Genomic DNA, 19,175 nt, shown 5'->3' on the forward strand with positions numbered 1-19,175 from the left:
CCACGAATACGCAACGAATGTTAATCGAACCCATGGACGAGGTAACCTCTGTTATTTTATAAGTCTTCGTCTGTGCACTACGACCATCGTCATCCGGTACGCAACAATATTCTCCATGTTCCGCCTATGAATGAACGAACGACTGGTATTTTCTGGTATAAACTTGGAAATTTCCACTAATTGGGCTCGTAGAGAATCCAGTTAGTTTTTCCTCCTTTTGTTCTCTCTGATTCGAACGAACCTCGTGTAATAGACTAGTCTGACAGAGATTAAGGTAGAAACAACGGGAGTTTGAAGACACTACCAAGAAACGAAATTACAGAGGTACACGTAATATACCAACACTACCAGTATTTATGTCTTAAATTTACACTCGAAACGGCTAGACGAAGACAATAGCTGAAGAACATGGTGAGTTTCACTAATTTTTATAGATAAGCAATTTTTAGATTCGATACATCGTCGACTAATTTTGAAATTGAGTGTATGTTTTTGATCTTTTTGAATATTTAAAAGGTATTAATAACGCTAATATTAGTTAACAGTAACACAGTAACTAAGCTATTAGGTCGTCCGAAAAGTTTCTCCCGTTTTATAAGGAAATAATGGATGTACAATATTTTTCGTTTTATATTATTTTATCGAATTACGTATGATGCATTTTGTTCTATCAAAATAAAAATCACAACGTTCGACAGATTAGGTTTCATGTTTGCATAAAGATGCGTCGTTGTAAAAGACGTGTCTGTAAAAGAAAGACACTTTTCGGACAACCTAATAATATTACTTGTTTCTCGCAAAAAAAAGTTGTGTAGATTTATCATTTACGTATATAAAAAAAAGGCTTATTTCCTTCTTCGATTACTTCACATTAAAATATATGTTTCCGGCTGCCAAGTATTTTTAAAAGACTCATTATACAGGATGCGATGACAAAGCAGATATGTACAACAGAGCGAGTGCCAAAGTAATCTGAACCTCTTTTTCGCAATTAAATTTATATTACTAGCGAAATTCTACAAATTATGTAAAATCGCAAATTTCTACTACTAATAAGTACATTAGCACGTAATCTACAACCTGTAACTTTCAATTCGTTGATATTAGTAATATTCAGATGTCCACGAACAATGCATTCATATATTACATTTAAGATACGAAAAATTATAATCGACATATGATAAAAATAGTATCAATTAGAATGTAACAGTCACGCGTGCTAACGATAGCACGAGACCATTTATTTACTTTTATAACACAATCAGAGTATAATACAAAGTCTCCATTGAATGCAAGTTCGAATAATTATGAGAGATATAAATAATTATGTGGTTATTGCAACGGGCGTACAATAGAGTCGGGATACTTTTTTCAGAACTCAGAGGAGCATATAACGCCACGGATGTGACTTGTCTAATGTTCCCTGTAATTAAACGAAATAATCGAGTCGCGGAGTTGCATCGCCGTCTTGCCGCGTTCTCATTATAATGCCGCGCATTCCTCCGACGAAACGAGTCTTTCCCTCAGCACGTACACCGTCTACGTGGAATACGGAATGCAAGAATGATGGATTACACGCGAATTCGCGATCCGTACATATTACGTTCCTCTTCGCGCACTACCGTTTCATTTTAATTATTATTACTTTTAACCATCGGCCAACTAGTGCGTTTTAATTATTTCAATTTGGTCTTTAATGTGCCGGATACATCGAACAGAAACAAAAGACTGCCGTTATTAAGAAAAAGCAACGACGTGTTACGGCAACGAGAAGAGAATAGATCAACCCTTTGACCAATTTGGAATTAACGATTTCCAGAATAATTAATTTTTATCGTCAAGATATTCCTTTTTGCTTTTCTCATGTCGGATACAGCGTGTCTCGGAGGGTGATTCTACTTGAAAAAACAAGTCGAAAATATAAAATACATTTTTTTCAATCGAAAGGCGTCTATTTCAAGAAAATCGAGTTTGAAAATTTGTCAGATATACTCGAACTTGACTAATTCGTTCGTACGCCGTCCTCTTCGCTGTAAAAACAACTAAAACCGTCAGATGTTAATTGCAATGAAGGCGCGAGTTACACAGTCGCCTTCTTATTTCCAACCGGCGAGATAAATTTCTTAATTATACCGGCGCTGCGGTATCCTGGTTGTATCGGTGAACACTGGCCGACGCGACGCCAGCAACCACATTGTACAGAAATCCCCCATAGGTATGGGGTAAACGCTGCAGATAGCCACCGGGCATTTTTTCGACCTCGCCGGAGCTGTACATAGTTTCTACGGCGCGGCGTACAACCGTTCCGTTTCCTCATACCGTGCATACGTGCCTAACGAGCAACGTGGTATAATGTACATAACACCATTATAATAAACATTATACTCGCTCATTCACACACGCGCGTGCTAAGAAACACACGAGATTTGTGTAAATACGCGCGCGCACGCGCCTTACCAATGTATTCTCTTTTGTAAAAACGTACCGAGTCCAAAGATGCACACCATTCCTTGCGAAATTTATGCTAAACAATATTTTTCGCCGAGGACGAGATAACCTCTAGCGTGCATATATGCGTACACATATACATACATTCATACATATACAGGGTGGTTGGTAACTGGTGGTACAAGCGGAAAGGGGGTAATTCTACGCGAAAAAAGAAGTCGAAAATATAGAATAAAAAAAAAATTTTTTTTTTTAATTTTTTTTTAAATCTACAGTGAGATCCGTTATAACGAGACGTGATAAAGTGCACGCGTACCGAGCGAAAATTCAAAGTCGATTTTCTCGAAAACAAAGCCTCAAACGAAAAATTTTTATTCTATATTTTCGACTTCTTTTTTCGCGTAGAATCACCCCCTTTCCGCTTGTACCATCAATTACCAACCACCTTGTATATGTGTACAGTGTATTCCGTATAACGTGGTTAACCGACTAGGAGGTGGTCTACGCGCTAAAATAAAATTTTGCCATTTACATTCAAATAGAGCACCTTGTCGACGGCTTTTATTGTACATTTTCGTATGTAGAATAATTTCCGCTAACTTTGCCGATTATTTACTCCCATCCAATCCGGAATTTGCCAAATATACTTGTCAAATTTTCAAACTCCACTTTGTCGAAAATAAAGCATCATATGAAAAAGTTTTATTCTATATTTTCGACTTGTTCTTTCACACAGAATTTCCCTCTAACCGATTGCACCGTCTGACTCGGTATACAGGGTGAGTTAATAAAAATTATCAGTTTTTTATGAATTACATTTTCAGAGATATCAATGTGATTTTTTTAGTTTTATGTTGTAATGTGACTTGTGGAGAGTAACTGCATCCCCCGTTCAGCAAACTCTGTATTGCCACGAAGATCGACTCAAGTTACCCGCTTTTCGTTCCGTTTAGCATTCCAGATCCTGGGTCGATCTTTATGCCAATACAGAGGTTGGTGGGTGTGGTCGAATGCAGTTGGTCTCCACAAACCTTCGTTTCGTTGTAAAATACGAAGTTAGAAAATCAAAGTATGTTCGTCCGATCAGTCTGCTCGAATACGACGAATTTAATAATTAACTCGATTTATTACCGATACTTAAGTTAAAAATCAGCGAGCCAAATATCATCAGGGAGATCAATACATACCACTAACGACGATTATTAAACACTTAACGATCGTGCTTATTACGCGATACGTATTACCTTAACAATGAAGTAAGAAAATAAATCAACCCGCTGTAATTGCTACACAGAGCGAGCAGTATTATGGAAAATTCATGAATATGCAGACCAGTGAATAGAATATGGTTCCCATAGTTATCCCTAATGCGAGATTCAATCAATGATAATGATTATAGCAGCGAAACGCTAAAGTTCAACGTGCAACATTATAGAAAAGAAGAAGATAAACAAGGGAAAAAAAAAAGAAGAAATTACTTTCGAACCCGCCTGAGAAACTACACGTCGCGTACGCAATTAACAAACAGGTAAAAAGAGCGCATAACTCATATTTCTGGGTCTTCCTGTGAAAACGATTCTTCATCCTCGAATACTCGAAGAAAACGAAACGAAACGAAACGACTCGAGGGATTCGTGATTGACTTTCTCAGTTCTTCGTTTTCAGGAGGTATCTGTTAATTGCATAAGTATCAGTTTCTCGACTTTGTACGCACCTGCACTTTGTATACGTGGAATTAACGAGGCATCCAGGATGCATGCACGTCTCGTGCATACAACTATGCGTGCACAGTGCACACAGATTGCGGCTCCGGCAATTGAAACCTAAACTTTACATCGTACGTACTGGATGGAAACAAAGAAACAAAACGATCGGCCACGCGAAACCAGCCGTTTAACATCGGTAGAACTTGACTGCCATATTCTTGTACCCTTATCTTCTTACAGATACCATCGATCAAGCCGTACGGAACGATCACGCGAAAGCAAGAAATGTCTTCGTCCGTACAATTTTCCCCATCGACGAACCACACCGGTTCGTTGATCTGAATTCGAACGAACGGATATGATTCATACATTTCAATTATTCACCTGGTCGATGCAACATTCACGATAAAGATAAAACCTGTTCGTCTGAAAATAAATGCGCTATCCGTATGTACGGCCATACGTGATGTAACTCTCGTTAAACGCGCGAAGAATCGGATACGTTTTCTCGTCTCTTCATTCGAACGGTATTAACTCGCTCGGTGCTTTGATAAAGATAGACAAGTAAGTATGTATCATTAAAGAATGATTGACGCGTCGTGACCAACGTCGTCTCGCTTGTCGGATCATTACATAGGCAGCGGGTATTTGAAAGAGATGAAGCGATCGTGGATGCGACCCGAGAAAAACTAAATACGTGTAACACGCTGATAGCTTTTGAAAGTTTACGCCAATCGTTTTACACGCCCGAACATGACCCTTTCATTAACAATGAGATTAAGACGATATCTCTCATTGTATGCTGATGCATTATTTTATTTCCGTATCGAAACGATATATTAGTATCGTTAAAGTCCAATTAAATAAATTCCAATTCGTGTGGAACTCTTTTCCAAAGTGCCACATAAATCAACTTTTTATAACAATAAATACAGAACACGATGATGACATACACCACTATGATTCTCAGCTCTCCATATGTTCCTAAATTATTTGATTTTTCCAAATCATCGTATATAACATTTTATCCAGATAATAATTAATATTTTAATGCCAATGGTAAATAATCTAACAAAGTGTATGGAATTTAGTTTTAAGCAAGAAGAGAAGAAGCAAATACTTTTTCTGGAATTTCTATTTAGAAATAGTCAAAAATAGGATATAGACTCTGCTAAATACCATAATAATTTAAATCAATAAATTATAATATATGATAATTCCCAATTTCTATGCACAGTGCGCTCGAGTGTATTAACACTTTGAGCATCAGATTCCGCTCAATCTTCGTAAATACATATACCAACCTTTTATATATGCAGCTAAAAAAACGGTGAGCAAAGATTACTTTGCTATTATTTTAAACGCAAGAAAATATTCACAATATTCTCCGGAGCAAAACCGTTGCCTACTTATTACCGAGAACCAATAACTTTCACCAATTCGATAACAAATCATCTCAACCGGAGATTCGTGTTTTTCGCATTAAAATAATAATCAATCAATTCGAACGTGGCCGAGAACGTGATTCAGATACGTTTGAAGCCACATTCTTACCCTTGAAATTCTACAAAGCAATCTTACCTAGATTCTCCCGTTCTCCGAATCCTCCGCCTCCGGCTTCACACAGGTGCACCTGCAACAACACAAATAAGCCTTTAAATTATAGTATTCTACCTGAGTGAGAGGCTCGATTCCGCGCCAGATACCAAGAATCGAACGTAAAAGCGCGCGAGCGCGTCCATACGCGCGCGCGCGCGTACACGCACACAAAAAGACCAACAAAAATGAAAGAATAAAAAGGATACTCGCATTCAGATAAGATGGACGCAGCAAGATAGTTCGGATCGCAACGAACTGAGACACGTTTACGCGAAGAGATTGCATGTTGCTTTCCGCAACATTGAATTTCACCGCAATAATATCCCTGACGAAGAAAACGACAATTTTTCGCGCGGTCTGCGGCACACCGGGCCTTCGCGCATGCAAAAAAATATTCCGCAGACTGTCATTAACCGTCGAGAATTATTGAGAATAATGGCAGGCAGTGGCGGTATATACAGGTTACCCTGGGTATATAAAGCAGCCTCCGCAGACACCACACGTGTGTGTAGAAAAATAAATTGCCGTGGTGTATCGACACACCGCGCCGGTGTGCATCAAGACGAACTCCACCATGTGTATGCACAATGCACATGCGCGGTGCACTCGCGCCCGTTTCTCTACTATCCGCAATCCGAAAGGAGCACGAACTCCCAATAAAACCGCTCTACTTCGACAAATCGCCTTAATTTCATCGTCAATAACCCCGAGAAACCCAGCGCCAAGTAAGTACGCCGATCGCCGTTTCCGTACACCGCGCCGCGCCGCGCCGTGATTCTGTTACGCGGCTGCTGCGCATGCGCCTGTATGCGCGCATACGCGGCTTGCATATACGGGGGAAGTACACACGTGCGGAATGGCATGTCGGTCGTATTGGTGAGAGCCGCGTGAGTGAGTTTAACGAATCTGAGGCAGGGAAGAAGAGAGAGAAGAGAGCGAGGCGGGCGTCTCGGCCGAGTATTCCAGGTTAATTTTACCAAGCCCTAAGGAGCGCATGCGAAGGACCGGCGAAGGATAACGCTAGCGGGGCTCATCGGTTGGACGCTGCTCGAAGCGAACGAAGGACGCCCGCATTCCACGCCGCAACCTGGTATAATACGAGGAATTGGCCGAACAGAACAGGAGAGGGACAGAGATGCCGAGAACGGGCTTTTTCTGAGTCGAAGAAAGAAGAAGAACGGACTACGCGCGAGATAGAGAGGAAAACGAAAACGAAGAAAGACGAACGAGGGAGACGTAACACAGAAAAAGAGAAGGAAACAGTCAGTGAAGCAACCAAAGGTGGGGTAGTTGCGCGGAGTTGTGTCTGCGTCGTTCTTCTCTTTCTCTCCTCTTTTCTCTTTCATCTACTACTTTCTCTTGGTCATAATCGTCCTTTACCATTCCATTCCTTTATCTCCTTGTTCGTTTCATTCCAGCTTCTCTATCTAATTTTCTACATACTCTCCCTCGCGTTCAGTCGTTAATTTCTTCTTTATCTCTTGCTCTATATTATTCGTCCTTTTCGTTCGTCACTCCACCTCTTCCTTCTGTTCTTCCAATCCTTCTATCTCTTTCTTCGTTTCGTACTCTTCTTCTTCTTCTTCTTCCTCCTTTATCCTTCTTCCTCTCTTACTGACCACGTTGTATGTTCGTGTACGTAATGTATGTATGTTTGTGGTCGGATGAACCGCGTGCCTCGAGCGGAAGTAAACCACCACGTGCACACGCTGCTATCTGCACAAGAGCATTCTACACAGTCTCAGGCAGCGTTCTTCCTCCGTACGAGAACGCGTAACTGGGATTCCGCGTTTTGCGAGCAGGCAGCTGCAACCTGCAACTGGGCAGCCGCACTGGAGTAGGTTATCACCGTCGTGGCTTTCACCACTTTGCCGGCCACGTCGCGTCGCGTTCTCGCGCACCGACAGAGTCACGATGACAAGAGAAACGGAAGGTTAAGCGGGCCCTCCGCTATTTTACTCCTGATTGCCTATGATTTCAGATCAGATAAATGGCGTGGAATTTCGATGCCGGTTGGGGCTTTAACGCGGACACGCTCGCCTGCGCGCAATCGTTATACGGCCGCTTTAAGCTTTAAACTAGCATATTTTATGAAATATACGTATGTACATACGTGAAAACCTTTCACAAAGTATCGTTATCTGGTACGTAGATTCGCCTTCTGCTACTTGTTTAAATTAACCCTGCTGTTCTTGTTCGTATGACCCGACATGATTATTTTATTGTAATAGATATTATTAAAATATAAATGGTCCAAAAATATTTGATTTTAGATATATGTATATTAATTTTTCTAAATTTTGTGTATTCCACACTTTACGTGAATAAGGTATTCTAAGGTTTGAGGAGAAGACGTCTGGAAGGATATAAAGAAGAAGCACCGAGGAAAATAGTAGGGCTAATAAAAGCTTAGATTCTTGTAAAAAATATTAAATTGTTACAAAAACGACGATTGAAGTCTGAAAAGGATATACACACCTAACCACCAATACCCCTTTTGATACTAGTATCAGTGAATAGCGAATGCAAGATGTATTTTATGATTAAAAGCTAAAAGATAAATTAATTTCGATTGTTTCTATTTTCTTTACTCCTTCTTTTTTATATTTCCTTTACCCAGGTGTCTCACTATACGCGGGAATAAGAAATCGATATCTCCTAATATCAATACCATACATATCGTACAATATGATTATTATGACTATTATTATTAGAAGTATTTTCCTATTGCAGTAGCATTTCCATCTATCATAGAATTTTACTGCCTTCTAAAATTTTCGGAATTCATAACTATATATCAAATATAAATCTACATTTTATTGGAAAAGAAAATTAGTGCTCTATCGAATATGATAAAAACAGAGATTAATTGGAATATATAAATATACGTTATTTATTGTAGACAATGGTATCCCGAAATGTTATCAAAGCCATTAAACATCATTTTCGTAAAATTAAATTCATCGCATGTATCGCGGCTGCAGAGAGGCTGTGAAATTTCGTTTAATAACGAATAACGAGATTAATAACGAAAATCAAAAAGGATAGATGACCCAGCGTAGAAAGCTGAGGACCTTCGAATAGATATGGAATGGAAAGTAGAGGCGTGTATTTAAGTACGTCGTATTATTCGTAGCTGTCCAGTTAGGCAGAAGAGTCCACTGATGGGATTATAATGCGAATATAATGGCGAGCTTCCGCGCTACGCAACCCTTTCATCTCCCACTCCTGCGGGATACCTTAACCTTCCTTCGAAAACCCTTCTTCGTTGTCTGAAAGCTTAATCGACTATTTCGACGATTTTCTGCAGCTTAAGTCGCTGCTGCCAGACGTACAGAAGGGAGAGGGACATAAGAAAAAAAAAAAAAAGAAAAAGAGAGAGAAGAGAATGAAAGTGTGATGAGTTCTAGATAGTCGAACTGGTCAAACCTGCTGCCGCTGCTCAAAGGATACTAATGTTGTAATTATAAAATGATTACAAAAATGCCTCGTATACGTCTTTGAACTCTAGAGATTGAGATTTAAAAAATAATTTAAGAAATATGCATATATATCATTAAAAATAAGAAAGTAGTAAAGAGGAATAATATTTGGACTCATTATCTGTCGCTTTAAACGTTGTTAAAGGTACGAAAAACGTGTTTTTAAAATAATAATTAAACGCTTCTGAATTAATTAGAATAAAAAGTTTCGCCACTTTAAACTCGTAAAATGTACGAGGTAAATGAGCGAGAGTGGATTGAGGATATTCCACTCAAGTAAATCATCAGAATTCATAATAATATAGTTAAAATTAATAAGAACAGAGAAATCTTAACCAATAAACAACCAAACGATACGGTCGAACTTTTTAATTGGACTCATTCGTATGTCCTTTCTTCGATACCGTCAATCTTTACGAGAAATAAGAGTACAAACGGAACAGAAAAAGATCAGATCGGCGGGTTAAATGAGCATCTCGGAAGCTAAATTTAACTACAATTTCAGTGAATTTGTCAATTTAATTGCACAAGTACACGTGTTTAACGTCTCAGACAATAGATAACTTATGTAAATTTTGTAAATTTGTTCAACACAAAAATCATAAATAACAGCAAATTCAAAGATAAATTAAAGGAAGTAATGTTTGTATCGCCTTGCGATTAATATCACCGCCTTTCTCTACTTTTTAAATTCATGGAATTGATCAGTATGGCTTCCCAGGATAGGAGGTCACGAGTTTAAATACCACATTCCCGATATAATTTGATCGAATTAAAAGAAACGCGTATCGGTAAATTGCTATTATTGCGTACGCGTTGTAATGTTAAACGCACGAGGATGAAAACTCGTCGATTACGCAATTTCTCTCGTGTTGGAGGCGACGCGACGCGCGACAATCACCTACGGCGACTCTCGACACTTTCTTCTTTTTTCCACTCGATCCTATGACGTAATTCGAAATACGCGTTTATCGATACCTATTTATAATATCTCCAGCTAAAACGCTATGTCGAAGAATTTGAAATCGCAAATTGCAAGTCGAACGAAGAAATACGTTCCCGATCGCGTTTCACCGTCCTGCGAAAGAAAACGAAAACCTCCACGTTTCTCTCCGATTAATTACCATCCACATCCGCGTATTTAGTAGGTACATGCAGTTTCGCGTCGCTGTATCTATCGTTTAACGTGTACGCCAATTAAATTATTTCGCCACTTATATACCTATTCATCTTGGAAATGTCGAATTCGAATTAAAAATTAATACGAAGCTGAAGACGTCGCGTAGCACGTAGCGTTGCTTCTAATGCGCAAGGATGACTTATCGCAGGAAGCTGAAGATACAACGAGTGACATTCGCGTATCTTTCGTCTTTATTCTATGGATGAAATATGTTGCGGTGTTATTGAATAAGTGTGAACCGAACGAAGTGTTTCGTGTTCGCGCGACGCTTTGGATGAGATATCTCGCCTTTCTTTTCATTAGCAGATGAGATATTTCAGGGTAAAAAGAAGTTGCGGGTAAAAACCAGTTCATAAAGTATCTCATTCGTGAATAAAAAGGGGTTAACGATACTTTTAGGACACGTTATACTTCTGAAAGTATATTTTTTCTCTATTTCTTTCATACAAAAGCATATTCGGTTGTAAATATTGAAAAACAGTACGAGAGATCTGTTTACACACACCAGAAAGATAAATACACGAATGTTTGTACCTATCGGTCGTTCAGGAAGTTATAACAAACGACAAGTCCAAGGACTAATCTAATCCTTAAGTTTGATCCTACTCATCGTCGATGTTCGACCGATAATCTATTAGAACATCGTTCCATTTCTCGAGAAATAAGACGATAAGTAAAAAATTGAAATCAATTACATCACTTTAGACAAATAAATTCATTTCTTGGACATTGTACCAAATAAAAGATTCTTAATGACCAACTTCCTCGTAATTTTTGATGGCCTTAATTTTTTTAACTCTTTCGTGTTCAATGTTGCGTATAAACGACGTTGTATTTTAATAAACTATCGATTAATCGAAGGATAAATATATCTATTTTTGACAAAACTGCTTCCTTATAATCTTATTATTAGCGTATCGCGTCTTCTTCACAAATCCATAAAAAAATGTGTTTCTGTTACTCATAATCGATAGAACGATTTTCTTAACAAGTTACAGAAGAACATAGAATATACACATTGACGATACTCCCGATTATTCGTTGACTAATAAACTTGTTTCTCAAAAACCACGACTGTAAACCACTAGTCCGATAAGATTCGTCGCGTCCCTATTGTACGTGTCAAAGAAAATGCAGCGCACCGCATCAGTAGAGAAAAGCACACAGGATGAACTCATCAAACACACGCGCGCTTGCTTACTCTCTCGCCTGTTTCCCTTTATGTTTCACTCGGTCCATTTACTTTTTCCAGTCGGCCCGTCCGATTTATAATCTTCCTCGTGGTATTTTTTGCGCTTCACTCCGTACGCGATTCAAGGATCAAGGATCAACGCGCACACGCCTTAGACGCGTTCATTCGCTTCGATAGAATAAGTTACGACGTCATGTAACGTTCGACGCGTTCGACGTTTGCACAATGGCACGATAAATCAGCGTCAAACGTACGCTTCATTTTGTCCGTCAATTTGTTGGATACCACAACGACGCACGCTGAACTTTAAACCGCGTATCCGTTGACAGAGCGAGGAGTTCGCTCAACGTTTTGCGAGGCACGTGACGACTGCTAATGTTTCTCGTCTAATGTACTTCGTGACTTCGTACGTACGTATGTTACATATACGAATATTTTCGCGACCTGTTTCATCTTTAAATTTGTTAACCACACTTAAAGAACACTGGTATTCTTCTGAGGTAAACAAGAATTGATTATCATACCTTCGTCATGCTATATATATATATATATTACATTTGCTACTTTACTTTACTTTTTTACATCCTTTTTATCCTTTTGCATAGGTAGTAATTATAATCGTAATTGTAAAGGATCGGGATATTTATTCAAGTAAATACGTGACACGGTGTTAACTGTTAACAAAAACGAAAGAAGTGGAAAAAAATGTTATAATAAATACCAGATTAATAATCATCTTTTGCATCACGTTAGATAAATAAATTCATTCAAATCAAATCCTCTAGAGATTAATGCAGTTAATTAAGAATTACTCTATATTTTTCGTGATCGTATAAATGTATGCACGATAGATAACCCTTAATTACGGATGTTCGTATTTTTATCATCACTACAGATACGTTGTCTCTTAGGCTATACGTAATTCAATTAACACATTCAGTGCGAAGTCGATACACGTATGGAGGATAAAAGTCTTCAATGACGACATCCATATGCATATGTATCGACATTATTATTATCTTTTTTAATATTTCTCAATAATCTGACGTGTGTTCTAGCTATTTTTCTTTTTTAAGGAAACCGAGTGAAATAAAGTTGTTTCCATTTTTGTTTTCAATACGAAACGTAGTAGTCGTAGAAATCCTCCCACGTTGAACGTGTCAAGTCGCGTTTTATTACGCGAATTAATTTAATATAACATGCAACTGCGTATCTTACCTAATCCCAATCTTCGGTTCAACGACCACGTGTATTCTCAAAAAATCTAAAAATCGTCCTTTCACCATCTACTACCCTCCTGTCTTTCACAGTTTGAAGAATACATATCGCGCGCGCGTATGTCTCTTGTTTAAACCTATTTTCATCCAGACCTATGTGATTAAGTTCACGTATATACATAACTAAGTCAGCGTCCTCGATACACACGGATTTAGCGGCGGCGTTTCACTCGCGCGAGTCCGCCCCGATCTGCTCGTAACGGCGCGGCGCGACGTTTACTGTCATCGTAGATTGTAGATTCAAGTAGGTCTCCGTGCACAGTGCATACGATTCATCGTGTCACGCGAACCGAATGACCATACTTTCGACGCGTACACAGCCGTTTGTTGCTACCATCCCTTTGGCCGCGATGCACCGTAACGCAGGAAACGCTGATTTATCATCGCGACGTAACAAGCGCGCGTACGTTTCCTTCTTTCTCTATTTGTAAGCAGCAGCAGCGCGTCCTACCTGTTCCAGGGCTGTGATAACTCCTCTTTTCATTCAATTCTTTCAGAGACCACTGTCTGAATAAAGCTTTGAAAAATCGTGCTACGCTCGTAACCGATAAAGTGTGCACTGGTTGTGCGACGGGTAGAGACAATTTATCTGATTGTTAGTTATCTTCGAGACGCGTACAGGGTGTCTTGTAAACGGCGATGCAACCGGCGAGGGGTAATTCCATGTGAAAAACTAATCAGAGAAACTATAGATAAAGTTACCTAGAACGAGTGACCAAATGGATAGGATAGTAACAGTAAAGGAAACGAGTTTATCTCTATGTGTTCATAACGTTTACGTAGATTAGACGATCGGCCATCGAAAATTAAAGAATAGAAAAGTAGAGGATAACTAAAAAGAAAACATAAAATCGAAGAATCGAAAGGAATTGGAAACGTACGTAAACCTACGAGAACGAACTATATCGAATTTTGTTAAGTGTTCTTGTCGCATGTAAAAATCCAGCGAGAGTAAATTTTCTGTTCATTCAGAAATTAGCACGGTATTTTATTTGTTATTCGCAAAGAGGAAATTATACGTTGGCAAGTTCTAATTAACAGAGACGTTGGCATAGATCATTCAAAATTATTATCCGACGTTTAATAACGCGTAAATTGCGAATACAAGAAACTGAACGAGGTCGACATTCCAGCCACTTCAAATAACCAAATTATACTGTTCGCCAAATGACTGTGAGACGAGATTTTTTCTCGTCAATTTTCTTTCTTTTTCTTTTTTTCTTTTCCTTCTTTAGGGACATTTACGAGTTACGAGTCCTTTCCTAGCGACACGGCTGATCGAGTAGCTTACAGTCGAGAGTGTGTGGCCCCATTCCAACCGATTCCATTCCACTCCATTCCATTCCGTAGTAGACCATTCGATTCGATCGTGCCGCAGGAGTACATAAGACATTATGTAAGAACACTCACACTCACGAGCATAGTGGTAAAGGCGTTTCTTAAAGAATTTCGACGTCCGAAGAATTTCGTGTACCAATCGTACGTCGTTTGCCACGCGATCACCATCGAACCTCATTTATATTCCATCGGCTGTTTCAGTTGTGCATATAACGGTAGGAAAATGCTATTGCAAAGGAATACAAAGCGGACAATTCGCAAAAAACGTGAATCACATTTTGGGAAATTTATATGCCAACTTCTTCTAAAATTAAATAAATCGATACGATTGATTTTATGTATATACATATGCTTCATTTTTATGAATTTCAAAATGTTTCATACAGAGCGTTTTTGTGAAAGTAATCAGCGCACAATATATATATTTATTTACCTATTGTTTCTTTATTTGTTTATTGCTTCTAGCTTTTTACTTTTCGATTATAGCAAGTTACTGAATTCTTCGGCGAACATGACCTAGACCATATTTTGTTCATCTTTGACGTAAAAGTTACGTATGAAACCGAAGTTGAAACATTATCGTAACGTTCACGTAAATATATTAAATGGACACGATAGAAAAATGTACCATTGTACGTTGGAGACAAAGCAACTTTCGAATAAAAGGTTCGAAGTCACCGTGTGTGTTATCTATCGTGTCGTTTCACTGCAATAATATTACGTGAAAAAATATTTTTCTTTTTATTTCGAAATGAGTTTGAAAATTTCAATCTCGGCCAACTTTTTACAAAGCAAATACTTGGCTGTGCGATGTCGCATTGCTCACATGTTTCGATCCTTATATCATATTATCGTAAAAAATTGTAATGAACAGTAAGCGAACGAGAAAAGAAGAAAAAAGGTGGTATTCAAAAAATGAAGCATGAATTAAAGTGACATAAAACGCGAGAGAAAGGTAGATATAATTACTTAAAACAGTTTAAACGCAGCGTTGCGCCAGAGATTTACGCTCCAGAGGAAATATACTAACATCTTTCCAAATTTATTGAGCTATACGCTAAAAGAAGGGGCAATGCACGGGCCTCCCTAATGGTACGGATGCACGCGAATGCACAGATTGCTCGTTAAAAACTGTTTAAACGCTGTTTACGGGAAACAGGAATAGGTGCTCCATACGAGCACGTTGATATCGGCTTAACGCACGAAAAAGTTCAAGTTTCGAAATTTTCTCGTTGACAAATTATCACCCGATAAAATATATTAGGATGTCCCATAAAATACGAGTAATACACGTAGTATACATACTTATGCCATGTAGCTTTACATAATCGTCGTAGCCAAGCAAAAGTGATTGGTGCTTGATATGCCGATTAGGACAATATATCTTACAATTGATAGATTGGTTTTGGTATATTACATTTTTAAAATGAATGTTTTCCTAACATTTTAACATGTATCGATAGAAATGATGATAGAATAAACAAACAATATTTGTGACAGTATGTCAATGTTATATTTAATTAGATTCGATCAACTTTCGCGCAGAATTGTTTAACATATAAGAATAGAGGCTAAATATAGTTTAGTAATTATTGAAAAAGATATTACGCTACTTTGTAACTATCATAGTAATTATTCTATAGTCCAATTTTTCTTATACTAAAAAAAGCTACTAAAAACAAACGCGGTAGATGTGATAAATCCTAACGTATAATCTAAACCTATATACGTTTTAATTAATAATTTTTTAACGACCTAATCGTCAGTTTCTAATTAACATCAGAGCCAAAATTAAAATCGATCGGATCAAAACGGCCCGTTAATAGACCGAGGCTGTTCATTTTATAAATATAAACGTTATATAAATGTTTCACAATATATTCGTAAAAGATATGTGCAAATGTTGGGATATCTTCGTGAACCATTGTATATAGAAATATTTATAGCACAAAAAAGGATCAAAAATTGATTCACCACATTAGAAAGAAAGTATAAATTGATACGTGATTGGTTACGACCAATGTCGTGGACATTCTTTATATCGTATCCCTTATCGGGCTTGTAATGGAAGACATACAGCCACGTGAATCAAAGATATCGAGGTAAAAAAGAAAGCGTGAAAGCCTGGTTGCTTCATCCATTTTCCACAGAGCATATCTACGCTATGTGTGTACGAGGATCAGACACGTCACCAGGAATTTAGTACAGCGTTGTGTTAACCTCGCGACGCACAAATGGACTCACGTAATCTGCGTCAGCAATGCTGATACTCGGCGAGCCTAATGCACCGCAGGATCGTACGCTTCAAAGCGGATGGGACCATTCATCGTTAAATTCTCCGTATGACATAAAACACGTACAGAGTTCCCGTATCAAACTTACCGGAGAAGAGTATACCTTCTCAGCGTTGAACGTGGTTTTAAGCGTCGCGGAAAAACAAATTTTATCATGGCAATTAACGCAGCCAGATACACCGCAACGCATTCCAAAGATGTAATACTTCAATTACGTGGCTTAATGTACGTCTAATAGCGATATTAACGAACGTGGCGTAAGTGCAACTTAATTACCTGGAATCTACTGACACGTAGACGCGATGATATTTTAAAGCGAGGCTCGAATTGCTTGCTTGAAATTTACGTTTCGTACGGTTAAACGCCTGGAACCTCTTCGTGGACATGACAGAACGATAACCGTATTTCATTGCAGAAGAATCTCGACAAGACAATGACCGAGGGCACAAGCTAACTCAAGCATTCATTGCGTACGTTTCGAATCCGAGTTGGTATTTTTACCATATACATACGTGTGTGTGATGCCCAGTAGAGAAAAGTTTTTACGATAATTTATATAAGGTACGCGCGTAAAGTTCTAAGATATGGAAATTGGTTTCGCATAAAAATTGTTTATTAGCTTCGTATTTATGGCATCGTAGATAATGAAAATCTGATCGTCAGTGAACATGTTAGTACCATTCCATACTATTTTCGTCGTTCTTTCATAGTGCTCCTGTAATGTCATCTTTTTCATTGGAAAAATAAACTGATGTTGCAAGCTCGGTTTTTAATTCAAAATTAATTATAAATCTTTTTTTTTTTAATTGAACATTAGAATAAAAACTGTTATGTACGATAATCATAGAAGGAACTCTGGAAAATCTTGACTTGAAAGACTTTCGTTGAATAAAGATTTTGGAACTAGTTTAAATCAAAACGAAGTATTAGGCTAAAGAATATTTTCTTAAATATTAGAGAAAAACGGAATATCCGTTAAATTCCAGATATTAAAGTCTTCTCTTCCATTTGTCTTACTTCAACGATACAGCAAACAACGTAACAAACAAACATGTTTTAACCTTATAAACATTTTACTCTTGTCGATTACCATCATCAACCAACATACCACCTGGCACAAGATATGTTAAATGAGTATTTCCTAGAAAACAATTTGACACGTTCCAAAGAAGAACATGCGAAATGATCACTCAAACGTGCAATTAGACGTGACGTCAGTCTACGTTTTAAACGACTACAAAAAAGTCCTGGTGGAATTTGCCCCGCATCCCATTAAAAAGTTTTTCGTACACACGTATACCAGGTTTCAGAGAAAAGGCCAAATGCAACGATTTTACGAAGTTCAAATTACGATCTAAGCGAACCCACCGGGGACTTGGTGTGTTGCACGGATACGTCGATTGGCGTTCCACGGACGTCGACAACAGAAAGAAGAGAGTCGAATTAAATCGCCTGGACCACATCCTGGAATCCGAGATCGTAATTATATGGCGGGACTACCGTCTATTTTTAGGCCAGTCGGCCGCACGTGAGGCGTCGTTAGTTTGATAGTTCCCGGATACAGCAGCCATACGGTTAACGTATAACGACGTTTGTGCCATTCCAGTTTAATAACAGAGATCCTAAAGCACGGGCAGAAAAATGAGCCACACAACAGCGCGACGCGGCGCGGCTGGCAAGAAGCCACAGGCACGCAGGTCAATTCGATCCAAGAGCCGAATTCTTCGAGCCTCGGGGTCGTGTCGCCCTCGTGTTTGCCCTCGGCAAACTACTCGGATATTATGTCCCTTCGGTCAAACGTATTTCTCCGTCGTAGCATCCCTCCTTCTTTATCCTACATGTTATTATTCGTCCTTTTCTAGACTTTTGAATTAAGATCAGAACACGCCACCGACAGTTTACACTGCGGTCCGTTGTTACAAGATCGTCTACTATGTTACGACGTTCTATGGATTTCAACTTAATCTTTTCTAATTTATGAAAATTTGTAATAATAAGTAAATTGCAAATGTAATAATAACTTACATTTTATACCTTTATAAAGGAGTAGTCTTAAAATTCAACGTGTCAATTAATCCAAATGTTGCAAAAATTCTCCTTTTACTTCATTTTGGGACTAAACATGTATTTTCTTCTCTTTTCATAACCTTAAAAATATTATTTGTCGTAATATTGAAATTGAAAGATATTAAAACATTGTTCGTATTAACAATTATGTATACCTTTTATCTCTACAATTTATACCTAATTATTTATACATCCGTACGTACAAAACTTCTTACAAGGTAAACTTCTCTGTATCTTTGGAAATAACGGATTCTTTTTACTTCTATGTTATAGTAATTTATATTCAAATATTCCATTTTGTCATAATACCCTAATAATAGAATTACACCAAAATTAAAGACGTATTTATCATATTTTGTCTCCTGTAATCTTCATATACGTATAATAACACTTTTATACGTACATTAGTCAATGCCAATTAGACTTCAGACTCGAGCTGTTTATAAGAAACACGTTCTTCTAGTCATTTTGTACACTTTCAACTTATAAGAATTAATAACCTCAAATAAGTTCACAACGAAAATATCGTTAAGCATGTACATAATATCAATGAATGCTATTATTAACCCCAAAATTTGCCAACGTTAATTAA

General features: G+C 38.0%; 1 protein-coding gene across 8 annotated transcripts in view; it reads right to left on the reverse strand.

Annotated features, from left to right (window-relative positions):
- LOC138189748 (protein expanded) overlaps positions 1-19,175 on the reverse strand; it is a 125,037-nt gene that overhangs the window by 84,416 nt on the left and 21,446 nt on the right. For 6 of the 8 annotated variants that reach the window (XM_069131891.1, XM_069131890.1, XM_069131884.1 and 3 more), the window contains exon 2: positions 5,736-5,787. The gene's annotated coding sequence lies outside the window, so the exon portion shown is untranslated. Of the gene's footprint in view, positions 1-5,735; positions 5,788-11,616; positions 11,915-12,825; positions 12,853-19,175 lie in introns of those variants that run through there. The other 2 variants (XM_069131889.1, XM_069131887.1) reach the window with 2 other exon arrangements.

Source organism: Bombus flavifrons, chromosome 2, assembly GCF_040668555.2.
Source record: "Bombus flavifrons isolate JBK064 chromosome 2, iyBomFlav1_principal, whole genome shotgun sequence".
Taxonomy (NCBI): Eukaryota; Metazoa; Arthropoda; class Insecta; order Hymenoptera; family Apidae; genus Bombus; species Bombus flavifrons.